The sequence below is a fragment of the Phacochoerus africanus genome, chromosome 4, assembly GCF_016906955.1.
Source record: "Phacochoerus africanus isolate WHEZ1 chromosome 4, ROS_Pafr_v1, whole genome shotgun sequence".
NCBI classification, from domain to species: domain Eukaryota; kingdom Metazoa; phylum Chordata; class Mammalia; order Artiodactyla; family Suidae; genus Phacochoerus; species Phacochoerus africanus.
The window spans coordinates 76,109,791-76,124,245 of record NC_062547.1 but is presented as its reverse complement, the minus strand read 5'-3'; the positions used below and the strand labels follow the sequence as shown (position 1 = coordinate 76,124,245).

General features: G+C 48.0%; 1 protein-coding gene across 2 annotated transcripts in view; it reads right to left on the bottom strand.

Annotated features, from left to right (window-relative positions):
* The window catches only part of GNG7 (G protein subunit gamma 7), a 151,846-nt gene that overhangs the window by 106,180 nt on the left and 31,211 nt on the right, over positions 1-14,455 (bottom strand). For both annotated transcript variants that reach the window (XM_047777614.1, XM_047777612.1), the window contains exon 2: positions 1,543-1,600. The gene's annotated coding sequence lies outside the window, so the exon portion shown is untranslated. The remainder of the gene's footprint in view (positions 1-1,542; positions 1,601-14,455) is intronic.

Here is a 14,455-nt window from a genome sequence, read left to right as displayed (position 1 = left end):
TAAATAAGTAAAATCCAAGCCACAGCCATGACAACACCAGATCTGAGCTGCATCTGTGACCTATGCCACTGCCTGTGACAACACCAGATCCTTAACCTGCTGAGGGAGGTCAGGGATTGAACCCACATCCTCACAGAGACAACATCAGGTCCTTAACCCAGTGAGCCATGATGGAAACTTCTCAGTTTCTTTTTACAGGAAGTCCTTTGGACATTAACATCGAAGAGAAGGGATGAGCGGGCTCACTCCTCCCTCACGCTGCACAGACACAGACACCCTGCAACAGCCTCGCCAGGCTGCCAGTGGCTTTCCCAACTCCCCTCCTGCTTGGCGACTTTGTGAACCAGAGTTAACACTGGGCCTTGGCGGAACATAAACAAGCCAGATGGACCCCAGGCCTCCAACCTCAGCTTCTGGTCACTGTCTGCAGGGACAGCTTCTCTCCCCAGCTGAGCTAAGAACTTTACTGAGGCTCACTTTCTACATGTCATAAAATCAGCCAGTTGGAAGTACACAATTCAAGGATTCTTCAGTCATTTCACCAAGTTGCACAGCCGCCCCCGCCACACGGCACAGAGTTCTGGACCCTTCCCTTCGCCTGGTAAATGCCTGGTGCCCAAGCACAGCTCATCCCCAGCCCCTGGAAAACCCAGTCCAGCCCTGCAGATTTGCCTTTTCTGGAAATTTCATCTAAATGGAATCAAAGAATGCGTCATCTTTGGGGTCTGCCTTCTTGTCTAACATTTTTTCTTTTGCACACATACACACACACGCATTGGGTAAGAATGTATGTTATGAAGCTGTCAGAGCTCCCTGAAATTTACTGAAATATTAAACACAACCTGAATCAAAAATCCATCAGAATTTTTTTTTTTTTTTTTTTTTGATCTTGCCCATGGCATGCAGAAGTTCTGGGACAGGGATTGAACACAGCAGTGACCACACCAGATACTTAACAGCTAGGCCATCAGGGAACTCCCCAGAATTTCTGCTAGAAATGGAAGCTTATTCTAAAGATAGCATGAAAGAGGAAACTCCGTGGGAGGAGCAAAAACACTTGTGACAAAAGCAGAGGAGCACAGAGCATGATCCTGCCCACAGGGAAAGAGGCTAGGCTGAGTGAAAGAGCAGGCAGGCCACAGGCAGCAAAACCGCAAGGAAACTTCATTCACTCTATTTCCTCTTCCTACATCACAAAAAGCCACGCAAATCCTCTTGAGAATAAGACCAGATAGCAAACAGAGAAGAGACCGGGCCGGAGCTCTAGTTTGCTTCTACATCTTCCTGAGGCCTTTGCTAATTTTCCTGACCAGCAGTCCAAGGATGGAAGGTGCTCCCTGTGGCTCCCGTGCACTCTTGGTGGATGAAACAAATCCTGAGAAACGCACAAAGCTGGGAAGGTGCAGGTGTGCCGGTGTGCCGCGCAAGGACACCCGCCTGGACAGCAAGACAACTTCTCAACTGACCCTGGCTCCGAATGGTCAACCCAACGCTCTCAAGAACTTTAAACATGGACAAGAGAAAAAAACTCAAGACACTGACCTGTGCTTGAGGCCTGGCTGTCTTCAGTGAGGAGGCTCAGGAACCCAGTGTCCACTTTCTGGAAGAAAAATGCACCTTGTTAGCTAAGCATGATTTGGCCTGAAATGCCAGGCGGGTGTTCCTCGGCATCAGTGAGGAAGATCAGACATAAAGATGGCTCTGGAGCCCCACCTTTTGGTTACTTTGCCAGACTTTGGGGATAGCACAAATAAGATGATTCCAAAGGCAGAGAGGTTAACAAGGCAAGTTGCCAGAAAGATCTGCTAGCAATTTATGATGTTTTCCACAGGTTCCAAAACTAAATTGGAAGAAAAGATTAGATGTCCACATGACCTTTTATAGTTTATACAAAGACATTCGCCTGCATCATTTGACCCTCATGGTCCCCTCGGAGGAAGAGAAGGGGGCTGAATCAACCCCCTGCCTGGAGATGCTCCAGGGTCTGTCTGAGGCAGGTGATCCACTAAATACAAGGTGGGACCCCAGATGGGGCCTTGGGGCCAAAAAAGAACAATGGGTGAAACCAGTGAAATCTGAATAAAGAGTGTATGGAGGTGAGTTCCCTGGTGGCACAGCAGGTTAAGGATCTGGCCCTGTCACTGTGGCGGCTCAGGTCGCTGCTATGGCACAGGCTTGATCCCTGGCCAGAGAGTGCACTGAGGTCACAGAAGTGTCTATCTCTTGCTCGTCACAAACTCACTGTGCTTATGAATGACATGACCATTGGGAGAAATTAGGTGATGGGTAGACAGGAACTCTATTTGAAATGTCTCCGAAAATCTAAAATCATTATAAAATTAAATGTTTATTAAAAATAAATGTAAAAATTCAAATGCTGGTTCCTTTTCAGTTGAGGCTGCTTTGTGGCCAAAGGCCAGGATGGAGAACTGCCATCCCCTCCATCACCTGCAGGTGGCGCTGCGGCCCCAGAAACGCCTTCTGGGCCCCCGGAGCAGCTAGAATCTCATCCTGTCGCAGAATCTTCTGTATACAGACCCTCCACCTCTGCCTGAGGTCCTAGGGGCACCCTGGACAGCGCAGAGGGTGGGGCAGCAGCGGACTGCAGGGATGAGAGATGAGAGGACCAGAACAACAGACCTGGAGGACAGGACTGGCTTCTCAACCTTGCAGGGGCCATCTATGTGTACAATCCTTCAACTTTTCATTTTTTAACCAATTAAAGGCTCAGAAGAAGTTGCAGAGGAATTCTCCCTGTGGCGCAGTGGGTTTAGAATCCGACTGCAGCGGCTTGAGTCACTGTGGAGGCAATGGTTCCATCCTTGGCCTGGCACAGTGGGTTAAATAAAGGCTCCAGCACTGCCACAGCTGTGGCTGGGATACATCCCTGGCTTGGGAACTTCCATATGCTGTAGGTGCAGCCATATAAAAAAAAAAAAAGAAGAAGAAGAAGTACAGGTGTCCTGGGCACCCAGGGAGCTGGGTAGCTCCCTGATGTAGGCTCCTTACCCAACTAGGGAAAATTATCAAAACCTAGAAATGGTGACTGATAAACTAAGCACCATTTTTTTAGTCTTATTGAGATATAATTCTCATGCCACACAATTTGCCTATTCAAAGTGCACAATTCAGTAGGGCTTTCTTTTTTTTTTTTCTTCTGTATATTCACAAAGTTGTGTGACCATCACCAACTTTGTGCAACCCCAAGAGGAGAACTCATCCCCATTACCATTCCTCCCATCTCCTTCCCCCAGCCTCTAACAACCAGGAATCCACTCTCTGTGGACGTGCCTGTTCCATGGAATCCCACACTGTGTGTCCTTCTGTGTCTGCTTCTCTCACTGAGCAACATGGTCCCAAGGTCTATCCATGTAGTAGTGAGTGTCGGTGCCTCTCTCCTTTTTGTGGCCAAGTGATGCTCCTGTGTGTGGAGGGACCACACTGAGTTCTTCCTTTTACTACTGATGAGCATTTGCGCTGTTTCCACTTCTGGCTACTGTGAATCATGCTGCTGTGAACACGGGTAACTTATGAATCATTTTTGAGATGTTTTCTCTCTTGCTGCCTCACATCTACCATCTGCAAATCTCCCGGCCCCAGCACTTTAACGCCAGCTGCTGGCTGTTCTCTAGTCCTTGGAGCTGGACTTGGGCATTGAGGTGACTGCCACAGAGCCCCCACTCCGGCTGTGCTCAGCCCAGACCAGCTTGGGCCAGAGCAGAGAGGACAAAACTCGTCCCTGCAGCTCCATCTCCGGGGGCTCACAGGACAGCAGGTTGCGAGGTGTGCCAACTGGCGCCAGGCTGTCCCTGTGTCCTTCATCTGAAAAAGATGCTGGGCTGTCACTTTCCCATCAGGGTGAACCTCAAGCCCCCATGAAGGGAGGTGGGATCCATCAGCAGGATCTGCTACAGAGTTTGTAGAGCTGATGGCAAAATGAAACTGGGGGACCTTTTGACCAAAAAATTATTACAAATTTCAAAACAGTGACAGCAGAACCCTGGGAAGCAGGGGCCTGCCTGGAGCAGGGCCTGAGGACCACACATCCTCTGCCCTTAGGAACTGCCCATGAGACAGGGTCAGAAATCTCAGACACAGAAAACGAAGACACCATGTGCAAAGTGCTCAGTGTGAGGGAGAAACAAATCACAGGGAAAACAGGTAGAACTTACAACGGTGGCGAACAGAGGCCCTCGTGGAAAGGACGAGAGCTCACTCTTGTCACAGGCAACACTTCCTACAGCTTGGGAGCCTCACCTTGTCCACACACTTTCTTTTTCATTTTTAAAAAATTAAGACAGAATTCACATACTATAAATTCACTCTTTTAAAGCATGCAGTTCCGTGGCTTTTAGGATACTCACAAGGTTGTGCAACCACCACACTAACCCCAGGACATTGTCATCACCTCTGAAGACACCCCGAGCCCATCAGCATCATATGGTTCAAAGCCAAGTCTCCCCCAGGAGAGGTGAGATCCCAAACTGCAGGAAGCACATGTGTTCTGCTCACCATGGCCTTCAAACTGCTTTCACAGCTGGCCTGCAGGCGGTCTTCCCGAGTTCTACAGATTTTGCAGAGTCCAGTCGGTGCCAAGGGCACAGCCTGGGGAGCCTGGTGGATCTGGGAGGAGTGGGCTGGCCCCAAAGGAACTAAATCCTGCCTACAACCATCTGAACTTGGAAGCAGCAATTTCCCCAGTTGAGCTTTCCTATGAGACCCCAGCCCTGGCCAACACCTTGATTCCAAACCAGTGAGAGACCCTGAGTGGAGATCTCAGCTCAACCACATCCAGATTCCTGACCCACAGAGACTGTGAGATAATAAATATGTTTTTCAAAATTAAACTATAGTTGATTTACAATGTTGTGTTAGTTTCTGGTGTATTGCAAAGTGATTCAGATACACATATATTTTTTTTCCAGATTATTTTCTCTTATAAGGTATTACAAAATATTGAGTAGAGTTCCCTGTGCTATATACAGTAGGTCCTTGTTGGCTATCTATTTTATATATAGTAGTGTGTCTCTATTAATTCCAAACTCCTAACTTATCCTCCCTCCCCTTTCCCTTTCAGTAACCATAGTTTGTTTTCTGTCTGTGAGTCTGTTCCTGTTTGTTACGCAAGTTCATTTGTGCCATAGATTCCACATATAAGTGCTATCATATGATATTTGTCTTTGTCTAACTTCACATAGTATGATCATTTCTAGGTCCATCCATGTTGCTGCAAATGGCATTATTTCAACCTTTTTATGGCTGAATAGTCCATTGTATATATGTACCACACCTTCCTTATCCATTTCATCTGCTGATGGACAGTTAGGTAGTTTCCATGTCTTGGCTATTGTAAATAGTGCTGCAATAAATACTGGCGTGCATGTATCTTTTCAAATTATAGTTTTCTCCAGATATACACCTAGGACTGAGACTGCCAAATCATATGGTAACTCTTTTTAGTTTTTTAAGGAACCTCCATGCTGTTCTCCATAGTGGCTGCACCAATTTACATTCCCACCAACTTTTCTGTAAAGGACCAGACAGTTACTATTCAGGCTTTGTGGCTTTGCTGCATATTCCTGTTTTTCCCAACACTTTAAAAATGTAAAACGCATTCTTAGCTCCCAAGCTGTACAAAAACAGATGAAGGATAAACAAATGTGGCCCATCAATACAGTGGAATATTACCCAGCCTTAAAAAGGGACAAAATTCTGGGAGTTCCCTCAGAGGGTTAAGGATCCAGCATTGTATTACTGTGGCTCTGACAATAGCTGGGGCATGTTTTCGATCCCTGGCCTGGAAACTCCTGCATGCCACAGGTGTGACCAAAAAAACTCCCAACAGGAGTTCCCATCATGGTGCAGCGGAAACGAATCCGACTAGGAATCATGAGGTTTTGGGTTCGATTCCAGGCCTCGCTTAGTGAGTTAAGGATCTGGCGTTGCCGTGAGCTGTGGTGTAGGTCACAGACACGGCTCTGATCTGGTGTTGCTGTGGCTGTGGCTGGCAGCTGTAGCTCCAATTAGACCCCTAGCCTGGGAACCTCCATATGCCACAGGTGCGGCCCTAAAAAGAAAAAGAAAAAACAACAACAACAACAAAAAGGAAGGAGATTCTGACACCTGCTGCAACATGGATGGACCCTGAGTACGTGATACTCAGTGAGAGAATCTGAATACAGAAGGACGAATACAGTCTGATTCCACCCCCAGAAGGTCCCTAGACGAGTCAGATCCACAGAGACAGGAAGGAGATGGTGGGGCGGGGGCTGCAGGAGGGGGAGGGGAGTCAGTGTTTCATGGGGACAGGGTTTCAATTTGGAAAGAAGGGAAAGTTCTGAAGATGGATGGTGGGGATGGTTGCACAACATGAATGTGGTAAATACCATTGAGCTGTGCTCTTAAAAATTAAGATGGTAAATTTTATATTGTGTACATCTTAAACAATTAAAAGTAATTAATTATAATTTAAATACCTAATTTATTAATTTGTCTTTTTTGTCTCTTCATGGCTGTGCCCGCAGCATATGAAGGTTCCCAGGCTAGGGGTCGAATCCGAGCTGTAGCCACCGGCCTACACCACAGCCACAGCAACACCAGATCCAAGCTGCGTCTGCGACCTACACCACAGCTCACGGCAATGCTGGATCCTTAACCCACTGAGCAAGGCCAGGGGTGAAACCTGTGTCCTCATGGATACTAGTCAGGTTCGTTAACCACTGAGCCATGACGGGAAGTCCTAATTTATTAATTTTTAAAAACAGGACAATGTAGGCTGGACTTGGCCACCTGTCTCGTTTGCCAACCTCTGATGTCCATCACCACAGTATGTTTGTCACAACTAAGAAACCAACATTGGTACATGACGACAAATGCTACACTTTATCCAGATGCCACTGGGTTTTCCATGAGTGTCCTTCTTCTGTCCCAGGATCCCATCCAGATCCCACAGTCCGTTCAGGTGCTTCCCTTTTCTCAAAATGAGTTCACTCTAGGTCCTCATTTCAGGAAAATCTAGAGTTTCCGAGCCACTTAGCAGGAAAGGTCAAATAAAGGAGGGATGGTAGCGATGAAAGCAGGTGGTCGCCACTCGGGGCCCAGTGCCCCCATTGAACTGGGATGAGGGGTATCTCTGGACCCTCACAGCAGGCATCAGGTGGGACTGGCATCAACACTGGCCATGTGGCTGCAACAGAACTTGGGAGACCTCATATCCATGGCAGCAGGGTTGTCCTGCTAATCTCTGTGAGGAAGGACATGATCTTTCCGTTCTCCCAGGAACAGGTCAGTGGTGGGACTTCGGGGTCTGTGGCAAGTCCAAGCTGAACCTTCTGAGGAGCTGCCAGACTGTTTTCCAAAGCGGCTGCTCCATTTTCCACTCCCGCCCATTCTTGGCCATGTGCTCAAAATGGTGGTGTTGCTTTTATTTGTTTGTTTAAAAATTTTTACTTGAGAGTTCCCTTGTGGCACAGTGGGTTAAGGATCTGGAGTCATCACTGCTGTGGCTCTGGTTGCTGGTGTGGTACAGGTTTAATCCCTGACCCGAGAACTTCTACATGCTATAGGCACAGCCTCAAAAAACTTCTTTATTTGATTATTTCATTTTTATGGCCTATTTTAAATTATTTCATTGCTTTATTTTATTACTTAAAATTACGTTTATCCCTTTAGTATTTTTATTTTACTATTTAAAGCTTTTAATTATTTTATCTTCTTTCATTATTTATTATTTTTATTATTTAAAAATATTCACAGAAGCATTGTTTACAATAGCCAAGACATGGAAGTATGTCCAATCAATCTAAGTGTCCATCAATGGAGCAATGGATAAAGAAGTTGTGGTACATATATACAATGGAACATTACTCAGTCATAAAAAAAGAACAAAATAATGCCATTTGCAGCAACATGGATGGACACAGAAACTATCATACTAAGTGAAGTAAATCAGAGAAAGGCAAATATCATACGACATCACTTATAGGTGGGATCTAAAATATGACATAAATAGAAGTTCCTGTTGTGGTGCAATGGGTTGAACGGTGTCTCTGTAGCACCAGGTCACAGATTCGATCCCTGGCCCAACACAGTGGGTTAAGGATCCAGTGTTGCTACAGCTGTGGCATAGGTCACAACTGTGGCTCAGATCTGATCCCTGGCCTGGGAACTCCATATGTTGTGGGGCGGGAAAGAAAGAAAGGAAGGGAGGGAGGGAGGGAGGAAGGGAAAGAATGATGACACAAATGAACCTATCTATGAAACACAAACAGACTCACAGACATAAAGAACAGACTTGTGGTTGCCAAGGGGAAGAGGGGTTGGGGGAGGGATGGATTGAGAGTTTGGGATTAACAGATACACACTAGTATGTATAAAATAGAAAATCAACAAGAACCTGCTGTATAGCACAGGGAACTATATTTGGTATCTTGTAATAACCTATAAGGGAAAAGAATCTGAAGCTGTACACCTGAAACTAACACAATATTGTAAATAATTTATAGTTTAATGAATACAATTAAAAAAAAAAAGAACAGGAGTTCCCATTGTGGCACAGCAGAAACGAATCTGACTAGGAACCATGAGGTTGCGGGTTTGATCCCTGGCCTCACTCAGTGGGTTAAGGATCTGGCGTTGCCCTGAGCTGTGCTATAGGTCTCAGACGTGGCTCGGATCTGGCATTGTTGTGGCTGTGGCATAGGCCAGCAGCTGTAGCTCCGATTAGATCCCTAGCCTGGGAACCTCCATATGCCGCGGATACAGCCCTAAAATAAATAAATTAATTAATAAATAAAAGAACAACAAGAATTCCCGCTGTGGCTGAGTGGTAGCGATAATGGATTCAGTTTGACCCTGGCCTCACTCGTGGGTTTAGTGTCTGGCATTGCCATGAGCTGTGGTGTAGGTCACAGGTGTAGCTTAGATCCGGCATTGCTGTGGCTGTGGCGTAGGTCAGCAGCTGCAGCTTGGATTCTCCCCATAACTCGGAACTTCCCTATGGTGCAGGCGAAAAAAAAAAAGGGGAAAAAAATTATTTTGAATAAAAAATAAATAAAAATTTTAAAAGAACAATGTGGTATGTGTGAAGAACATATTTACAAAAGTGTGATTTCATGGTATAGTCTGATTTCCTGTCTTTACAAACCACTCACTGATCTGGCAAAAACTACCTCAACATGAATAAATAAGTATTGGTTCATTAGCTGTGCTTTTTTTTTTGGCTGCCTGCAGCACACTGAAGTTCCCAGGCCAGGGATTACACCCTTGCCACAGCCGTTAAAAATGCCAGATCCTTAACCTGCTGAGCCACCAGGGAACACCTACCTGTTCTTCATTAACACAAAGTGATGAACTACTCCCCCAAATTATGTTTATCTTCTTTTATTATTATTCATCACTTTTGTCTTCCTTTATTATATTTATCAGAATAGTTCATTATCTTATTTCAATATTATTAATTTTAAAATTATTATTTATTTATTTTTGGCTATTGCATGCAGTGGCTTGATATGGGATCTTAGTTCCCACACCTGGGATTGAACCCCGGGCTGCAGTGATGAAAGTGCCAAATCCTAACCACTACACCGCCAGGGAACTCCCTCATTTTGTTATTGTTACTGTGTGTATGCATCTGGCATGTCTAGTCTCAGAAAGTAGGGTAATGACCCCTTCTCACCCTCTGGAGATTTTTGAGAGTGGAGGGTAGGAATTAGGAACACTCTACACTTCTGTAGCAGATGGAGCTCTCTATGATGTAAAGAGGTCTGCATTCAGCCTGATGCTGGTGCGGTTTCCTGTCTGAACACCCACGAAAGCAGTGCCACCAGGGACATCGACCTATTCAAAGTCACATGGGTGTGGCAGGCCCAACTCTTGTGTGGAGCATTTCAGGAAAATGCTTTCTTTCTCCTTTTTAATTGTTATTTTTCACTTCGAGTTTAATGCGATAGGCGCTGAAGACCAACCACCTTCAGTTCCTAATCCCTGATTTGCTTAGCCCCGGGCCCTCCAGCACCTCAGCCCCGGGCCCTCCAGCACCTCAGCAGGATCTGATTGGAAAAGCACAGGACGTTTTACAGGCGGCCACAGGGAGGTACACTGGTGTGATCTCAGAGGCCAGACGTTCTTCCATCAGAACCAACATCACACAGAGACGACCTGCAAGGGCTCCGGGTGTGGGGCAGGAGTGGGGGACACCCAAGCCCATGGCCAGGAGTGCAATGGTCACAGCGGCTGTCGGTGCCAGGACACAGCACCCACAGCCCAGCCGAGCTCTCATCTCACAGCCCTGAGGTCAGGGCTCCAACTTGGGCTCCCAGGGATAAATCCAGGTGTGGGCGGGGCTGGTCCTTCCAGAGGCTCCAGGGGAGAGTTGGTTCCTCCTTTCCCAACTTCTGGAGGCGCTGCATCCCTGGCTCACAGCCCCTTCCCCCATTCTCACAGCCAGCAGCGAGGCATCTCCCATCTCTTTCTGCCTCTGACCCTCCCGTCTCCCTCTTATGAGGACCCTGTGATGACAGCCCCATCTTAGTGGCCTTAACATGCCCTTCTGGAGAGTTATTTCATCACATAAAGTGACACATTCCCAGGTTCCAGGGATTGGGGCCCAGACATCTTTGGGGGCAATTATTCTGCCCACCACGCCCCATAACACCTGACAATGTGAGTGAATCTAACCCTAAGAACATAGTATTCAAAGGCAGATCCCAAAAGATCACACGCAGAGCAATATCTTATTTATAAAGTTAAAAATGACTCAGTTTTCTTGAATAGGTTTTTTAGGAGTAAAAACCTACTTACAACATACTTCTAAGGAATACACGTAAATAAGAGAGAAGTAAAGAAACGACGGGAAAGTGGATGTGAGATCCTGGCGTGGGCCACCTTGGCTCTGGGAGGCAGGCGGGTGGGTTGCGGGATCCCAGAGTCACAAATGGCTGGTGAGGCCCCAGTTTTTGTGCTCAGTGCTGAGGCCGTGGGTGCCTACTCTGCAGAATATAGACATAAAAGAGGGCCTGCCTACAAGGGAGTATTACTCAGCGCCAAAATCAAATGAGCTATGAAGCCAGGAAAAGACAGGGAGGAACCTTAGATGCAAATCAGCAAGTGAAAGAAGCCGATCTGAAAGGGCTACGTGCTCTGATTCCAACTCTAGGACATTTTGGGAAAGGCAGAGCTATGGAGACATGGAAGGATCAGGGGTTTTGGAGGCTGTGGGGAGAGAGGATGGATAGGTGGGACACAGAGGCCATGAAACTACTGTGTGACACCGTGATGATGGATCCATTTGTCCAAACTAATGCAGGATGGTAATAAGAGGGGAAAGTGTGTGAGAGTGTGTGTGTGTGTGTGTAGGAGGGAGGCAGTATGTGGGAACTCCTTGTACTTTCTGCTCATTTTTTCTGTAAACCTAAAAGTGCTCTAAAAAGCAGGCTATTAGAAGAGGCCCTTGGAGTTCCCATCATGGCACAGCAGAAACAAATCAGACTAGGAACCATGAGGTTGCGGGTTGGATCTCTGGCCTCAATCAGTGGGTTAAGGATCCAATGTTGCTGTGAGCTGTAGTGTAGGTTACAGACGCGGCTTGGATCTAGCCTTGCTCTGGCTGTGGCTATGGTGTAGGCCGGCAGCTATAGCTGCGATTAGACTCCTAGACTGGGAACCTCCACAGGTCTCGGGTAAGGCCCTAAAAAAAAAAAAAAAGGCCCTTGAAGGGATGAATTAGGAGAGTATACCAAGAATCAGGAATCTGATGAAAGAAACACACATATACACAGAGAGGAGTTCCTGCTGTGATGCAGTGGGTTAAGAATCCGGCTGCAGCAGCTCAGGTTGCTGTGGAGGTAAGGGATCAATCCCCCACCCAGCACGGTGAGTTAAGGATCTGGAGTTGCCACAGCTATGGCATAGGTTACACTTGCGGCTCGGATTCAATCCCTGGCCCAGGTCTTCCATATGCCATGGGTGCAGCCATTAATAAAAAGGGGTGGGGGAGGGAGCCCATCTTAGCCTAGATGATGGCTCTGTGCTCACACTTGACCAGCCGACTCCTTCGTCAGGCTGTTGTGAACAAGACCCAGAGACAAGCTGGATCAGGCCTGGCCAAACGGATATTCTGCTCTTCCCTCAATCCTCTGCCAGTATCATAACAAGATAATACCATCAGGATCAAGACCTCTTGGCTGCTCCAGTCTGGATTAACCCACTCCAGAGCCACCCCCAGGCCTGGGGACCACAGTGGCCCCATGAGCGGATCAGACGAGAGCCCTAATAGAATCAGGCCCCAGGATTACTCACAAATCCCATTTGACTGTTGGAAAGCATATTCTGGCCAGAGCTGAGCTGATTTCTTTCTTCTTCTTTTTATTAGAGCTGCATTCATGGCATATGGAGGTTCCCAGGCTAGAGGTGGAATCGGAGCTATAGCTGGTGGCCTACGCCAGAGCCACAGCAACTCGGGATCCGAGCTGCATCTGTGACCTACACCACAGCTCATGGCAACGCCGGATTCTTAACCCACTGAGCAAGGCCAGGGATCGAACCCACAACCTCATGGATACTAGTTGGATTAGTTTCCACTGTGTCACAATGGGAACTCCCAATGCTTTGTTTTTTGTTACACAGCAAGAGACAACTGATATACCTGCCGTCTGGGCTGATTCAGCTGACAGCTTCACACAGATGTTTTGTCAACCACTAGGGCTTTCTAATGGAAAGCAACAAACACCACCAGGTTTTTCATTTGCATGTTTTCCTACCACCTACAGACCTGATAAATGAGGGGTGGGGACAAGACAAATCCCGATGTGGCAAAGTCAACTAGAGGAGAGAGCAAGACACTTGGGATAAGAAAAGGAAGCCATTGGGATCTCACAGATTATCGAGAAATACCAGCACCTGGTTTCTGAGACTGAACAAATCCACTGCCCTGATCCACCTTCCTCTAAAGCAGGGTCTCCCCCTTGGCTGTGCTGACACTTGGGGCCGGCCATTCTCTGGAGGGACCAGCCTGGGCACTGTGAGGGGGTGAGAGCACCCCTGGTTCCCACTCGCTCCATGCCAGGAGCACCCCCAGTGTGACAACCACGGACATCCCCACCTTGGCCCAATATCCCCTGGGAGGGAGGCAAGATCGCCACCAGTGGAAAACCGCTGCTCCAAGCACATCCCTCTCAGGCAGGAACGGTGGGGACCCAATATTTGACAGGCAGACCTCCCCTCCCCTAGACACACCCCCACCACCCAGGCTTCAGGTTCTTCTTCTGGGAACCACGTGTGTGGGACTGGGATGTTGAGCCCCCTTCTGTTCCCACAGTGACAACCCACCAGGGCGTGGCAGGAGCGCCTTGTCTCTCTGGAGTCTCCATATAGAAATGCACTGCAGTCATCAGCCCAGGCTTCACTCATCACCACAGCAACCATCTAAATATGTCACCCTGAGGAGCACTGATTTCAATGAAGGGGGAGGAGAAGCCTCGGGGCTGGGATAGCAACCTGAGCCTCGCCACCTGAGCTCCTGAGCCTGCTGGGGAGACTGGGGAGGTGCCCAGGGCAGATACACTGCTCCACAGCCACAGGACTGACCCAGGTCAGGGGCCATCACACCCCAATCGGGTGGGACAAAAGGGCCTGGTGTGCCTGACCCAGGGGACAGAGATCTCTGGGAGCCGAGCAGAGGGGGAAGGAGGCTGTTGCCTTAGACTCCCAACCCTCCTCCACGTAGCACAGGGTGGGGCCCCTGCTTTATAGCGTCCGACCACCAGGGTTTATTCTGCTCTATGATGGAGGCAGGGATCAGATTCAATATTGTGCCAAGTAATTAATACAGGGCCTCCCCCCAAGCCCACACTGTCAACGGTGGGGAGGTCACCCTCTGTTGGGGGCTGTCCTGGGTGCTGTGAGGTGTGGAGCAGCATCCCAGCCCCCACCCACTCAATGTCCAGGGCACCTCCAGTGTGACAACCACAGATGTCCCTAGACCTCTCCCAATGTCCCCTTGGGGAGAGGATCACCCCCTGTGCTAGGCAGCAATCCTCAGACCCCCACTACCACCTGGAACTGTACTATACGAAGGGAAGGGCAACGGATTTGGGAAGAGGACCAATATCCAACCATAAATAAAAGAAAGAAAGAAAATGTATACACGCGGGTTTCTTTTTCCACTCAAAATTAAAATCGCTTCACTCAGTCCCTCTTCCGGGGGTGGGGTGGGTGGGGACAGATATTCCTGGATCTGAGAGGCAGCGTGGCAGCATTCGATTGTGACTTCACGACCGACTAATCACCCTGTGCCTCAGTTTCCAAATCTGCAACATGGAGATGATGGCAGCACCTCCTGAACGGGCCTGTTTTCTGGATTAAATAAATGAATGTCTAGGGAGTTCCTGTCGTGGCGCAGTGGTTAATGAATCTGACTAGGAACCATGAGGTTGCGGGTTCGGTCCCTGCCCTTGCT